This window comes from Apium graveolens, chromosome 2 (genome assembly GCF_009905375.1).
Source record: "Apium graveolens cultivar Ventura chromosome 2, ASM990537v1, whole genome shotgun sequence".
In the NCBI taxonomy this organism is placed as follows: domain Eukaryota; kingdom Viridiplantae; phylum Streptophyta; class Magnoliopsida; order Apiales; family Apiaceae; genus Apium; species Apium graveolens.
In genome coordinates this window covers 254,706,002-254,712,001 of record NC_133648.1, presented here as the reverse complement: position 1 = coordinate 254,712,001, position 6,000 = coordinate 254,706,002, and positions in this window count along the sequence as shown.

Below are 6,000 nucleotides of genomic sequence, written 5' to 3'. Positions count from 1 at the left end.
AATGGGGTCATAATAATCGACACCCGAAATAATTTTATTCCCCCAAATCTTGGGTAGAAATATTCACAACCAAATCACTTTTCTCAAAATCTAAAACATTTATAAATCCGATAATTGGATAAGTAAAATCACTTGACTATTCTGAACATAGAATAACAGAGGGTACTTGCGTAAACAGAATCATTTAATTCAGCGATATGTAAAACATTTATCGATTCTAAACTGAGAATAGGGAAAGCAATACTTGCATCAAAAGATTTAAAATAAATATCACTTGAACAATAAGTGATGATAGGGATACTTGCATAATTAATTCGAAATAAACATCACTTGAACGATAAGTGAAGTCAGGAGTACTTGCCTTTGGGTTTTTAGCAGTTAGTCACACTCGCAAACACGCATCAGTTCTGACATTCTGTCTTAAGACATCACCGTCCTTCTATTCAACACTTGACTGATATGCTGCTCCTGCAATCGCTAGAAGCCAGATACCCAATACCATTCCATCTCATTCCTTATCCACCGTCTTATCCCGATCAACTCAAGAGATCCGCATCTATAATTAAAATATAAAACTTTAATCGTCTAAACGATAACCACTCGATGAATTACGCGTCAAATCCTATCGTCTACCCATACGATAGCCCACACACAAGGAAAACAGTCAAACACAAGACTTATGACCCACATATACACGTAATTCACATAGCATGTAAATACATAACGCATGTATCACATAATTCATATCACATATGACTCGGTTCGTCAAAACATTCGACTCGGTACGCTTAAAACTGAAATCAGGTCAAAAATATGATTTATCGATGAATAATCGACTCAGAATCATTCGTAAAACAAGAGACCTTTCGAAACAAAAGGATTTGGGTCTCGAAAGTATTTTTATTGAAAGCAGAATATTTTTCTGAGTCTAGAGGCGTTCGTTTCGTATTAAACGGACGGACGGTTTATTTATTATGAATTTTTGAACATTTTTCGGAATTAAAACGGGTCTTCGAATCATTTAATAATTAAATAATAAGGCTCGAACACTCGAAAATAATTTTATAAGAATTATCGAGCCTGAAAAATAATTTAAAATAATATTTTCTTGGAAATCGGACAGCACCTCCTCTATTTCTTGGACTGCCAGTCGATATCATATCGACACAATCAACAACAATTAACACAATAATTTATATTTACGCGTATAAACACTCCAGAAATGAATAACACGGTCAAAAATGACTTCTACAAAAACTTCTAAAAAAAATTATGAAATAAATATATAAACACTAACATGTTATAATATTCACAAGTACGAAGGCGGAATTTCAGAATCGTTACCCAAAATAAATTTTGATCACCCCTTAAGAGAATATCTGATGTCCGGAAAATATCTCCAGAAAAATCCGAAATTAATAGCCATAGACATATACACGCTGAGATGCCATGTGGAGTAATCAACGCCTTCAAACTCCTTTTTAATGTCCTGAAAATAAATTAAAACGGAAATATAGCGGAAATATGCCCCGCAAATTTTCTTCTCAGAACCTCGCAATATATATACCTATGCGTAGGTATCGAAGCGCTGATCGTTTATATATATACCAATTGAAATTTGGATATACAGTTGAGAAGATGAATTTTTTTAAAAATTTAAAGGTATAAAAACAGGGAGGGACAGAGAGTAGAGAGAGAGGGGACTGTTTTTTTTGCTTTTGGTAAAAGGAAGGGGTAAGGCAATTCGGGGGTGCGCCAGGAGTGGGGAGGGTTGCACGTGGCCGGGGCTGGGGCTGGGGCTTTACATGTTTCTGTTTTTTTTTTATTTCCTTTCCTTCCACTGTACTACTTGCAGTACTAAAGAATATATAAGCCTAATTTTGTCCCGAAATTTAGAATTTAACGAGCAGGCTTACGGGTACAATTAACCCGAAAATTACCAAATAAGTTTTAAAATTCTCGGAATAATTAAAAACTAATAAAATAAAATTTTCATAATTTTTAAAACATTTTTGACTTGCTCGTTAAACCCGCATTACACAATTTAACGAACCGAGCTGCACTTGAAACAAATTCAGAAAATTACGAAAATAGTCTTAAAATGTTACAAATATCCCGAAGTTTATAAAAACATAAATTTCGAAATTTTAAAACAATTTTTGAAATGCAATTTATACCCGCTTTTATCAATTAAACGAATTAACGCGCGGGGGAAATTAATCCTAAAAATTTCCAAAATAATTTTAAAATTCTCGGAATATTCCAAACTTAAATAAATATGAGTTTCATAATTTTTGAAGGACTCTAGAATTAAATACAGATTTTATAAATAAATGAAATCAGAAAATCATACAGGGCTAAATAATTGATGAAATATTGATTTCTAAATTTTATAAAATCCCAAAAATAATTATTGTAATTATAAAACCATAAAAACAATTTTAGAGACAATCCAAGTATTTATGCAAATAAATATTCGAAAATAGATTACTTAGCTGCTAAGTAACTAAAAAAATGATACAATTTAATACCATATTTGGATAATCATCAAAACCTAGCTTTTTATAAAACACCATATACGAAAATAATGTAAAAATATCCCGTCTCTCGAGAATACGGATTTTGTTGATTACCGAAATAACTATCGTATCGAAAATCTTGCGCCGGGCCGCGCACGGGTCAAACCGTAATCCAGATTGAAAAAGTCAAAACACGGAAAATGTCCGGAATTACCAGATTAGGTTAGGAAGGAGTTTTCGGAAGAGTTTCGGGTTGTAAAAACGCAAAAACGGTTGAAGTCGGACGATTCCCGGCTTTATAAAATAATTTTGGTAATTATTCAGAAAATAATTAATAATTCATAAATTAATATAAAATCATCTAACAGTCCAAAAATTACCAGAAAAATATCACAATTATCTATATTTTATTCTGGACATATAATAATTTAAATACTAAAATAATATCACATATAAACACCCAAACATCAATTCCAATTACCAGATAATTCACCAAAATTCACATAAAATTCACATAAATAAATCCAAATAATTATAATAATAATATTTGAAAAATATGGGATATTACAATGTACCCCCCTTATAAGGATTCCGTCCTCGGAATCAGCAGAAGAGAGCACTTAGGGTTTTCTAACCAACTTTCCATTTCCAAATAACCTCAATTTTCCATAATCTTAAACAAATCTTGTATTCCTGGTATAATAAAACTTTTACAGGAGCTTCGCTGTGTACCACTGTTCCGTCTACATCTTTTGACCAATTCCTCAATAGAATCGCTTTACTGATTGCGAGAAAGAAGAATAGAGAGAAAGATAGAGGGAAGAAAAGAAAGAGAGAGATAGAGAAATAAAGAAACAGAATGACTTCGCTATACACCCCTGATATTTTAATCGCATTGCAATCCACTGTTGCTCTTGATAATCCCATCACATAACCCTGCTTTGACTTGACCAGGATAACTCAGCTTAACTTGATTGGCATACCTTCGAATGTTTGAGATGATAAAATCATGGAATTTCAAAAAGAAATGAATTTGATACCATAATGGGACCAAGATCTGAATTTGAGAAAAAGTATTGTTGAAATAGAAGAATAACTGAGAGATCAATAAGATCAAGTGAACTTGGTATTGCGTGTCCAAATTAAGACACTACTAAAGGTTGTTAACCTTCATGTATTCACAACACACACAAGTGATGGCGTCCCATCCAACTCCTATCACACAGACAGGGATACCTTGTGTCCCCTATAGTTAGGGTTGTTCATCTCAGTCAGAATAAAGAATATGAAAGAAATTGAAAATCAAATGAATAAAGCTGACAAGATTTCAAAGCTGATATTTCTGAAGGAAATGAAATCCAGAGAACAAAATTATGTCACCAAATAAGCAAATGGTGTCACATCATCAAGAAACTATCCACCAAATAAGAAAAGTGGAATTAATTATCATAAGTTGACAGAGCTATCAAAACCTGAAAAAAAATAGGCTTCATGACAGCCTCTAGCACATTTAAAACACAGATAGGATTGAAAATGAGTGTTAGGGAATATATCCTCTAACAATCACTTCTTTTGAGAGAGGCCAAAAGAAATTATGGAAAGAGAAGGTATTGTCAAAGTCTTAATACTTATCTTCTATCTGAACTCTTCTGTTCACTTGTCATCCACTTCTAGACATTTCTTCACGTTCCAAGGATATCGATAATCTCCATCGTCGTCGAATCGTAGTCTCGAAAGATTCCACAATAGAAGTTTTGCAACTGCCAGGAGTTCCATCCAGCTCAGCACAACCATCTCAAACGAATACGCCTTATCTTAACTTATTCGTTGGTACTATATCCAATAGTCCAACAGGAACTCGATATGAGCTCAAGCGTCCTCACATAGCTATACACACTCCTACACACTCTCGTTTCTAGTTTACTATAACCTCAGCTCTGATACCAACCTGTAACGCCCCCAAATCCGGGGTCAGAGGATTTGGTCGTCACTATAAAACCTCAATCCAAATTAACCTGTTTAATCAATAAATAAATGCCAGCGGAAGATATTTAGCATAAATGACCCCAGCTAATCCAAGATCTTTTAAGGTTACAATTCTAGAAACAAGAATTCCAAATTCCATCAATAAATTTTTCACTTTCTTTTACATTTCTTTACAACAATTCTCAATCTCAAAACTTAACCCGCTAGTATAACTTCGAAAAGAAGTATACTAGGCCCAACTATAAAATACACAATTATAATATAATATAATATAAACAACTTTACACAATAAAACTTACACTAGCCCGCAAACCCTGGACCAACCACCTTCCAAAAACTTCTTCTTTGCTTCCTCGAATTACGCAGCTAAACAGCGCAAGCTAATCCTTACTTGAGGTTAAATTTAAAAACAGGCAAGTATAAGCGAAAGAAATGCTCAGCAAGTTCATTATAATATATTTATATGGTTGTTTTGACATAAAACTGACATCTGCATCAGAGCAGAACCGTTAAAATCATAATTGCTGAATCATAAAATTCTAGTGGAGGAGCCTCAGAATTGATTCCTTAATCGTATTCAAAACCATTTTGATATTTTTGAGCGAAATGCTTCAGCAATACTTTGAATCTTGACGAGAATCAAACTCGTAAAACAGTGTTTACAAAAATATCGTAAACAACAATAACATGAAACAATGATTATAGAGTGGATCATAAACTCATTCAAAACCGAACTCTTCAAATTAATACTTACTTTGCTTTTATATCAAATTAAATATCAATACGAACTTTGATGCTCACAACACCCATACTGAAGTCAACATCAATCATCTATACTAATACCACCTTTGATATTTAACAACAACGTAAGTATAAGCATAAATCAGAATCTTAATCAAAACTGCATTTTACCATTATTCCAAAACAGAAACAGTTGATAAATCATTTATTCTATGAATATCAAAAACGATATGATAATTTAGATTAGGATCATCCTCCGACGGATGTACTATCACATGCTGATCAGCCCGTGTGATAGCACAAGGTCATGATTCATAGAAACGTGACCCCAAAAATACGAGTACTCAAACAAAAAGGTAATATACCTGCCTGTTGCAAAAGTTGTGTCATAATATTTCATATGCCACTAGAAATAGCCCTCCGCTGGACCGTCCGTCCCAGTCACTTGCGCAATTATGATCTAATCTTAAAACCTTTTATTGAAATGGGGTCATAATAATCGACACCCGAAATAATTTTATTCCCCCAATTCTTGGGTAGAAATATTCACAACCAAATCACTTTTCTCAAAATCTAAAACATTTATAAATCCGATAATTGGATAAGTAAAATCACTTGACTATTCTGAACATAGAATAACAGAGGGTACTTGCGTAAACAGAATCATTTAATTCAGTGATATGTAAAACATTTATCGATTCTAAACTGAGAATAGGGAAAGCAATACTTGCATCAAAAGATTTAAAATAAATAT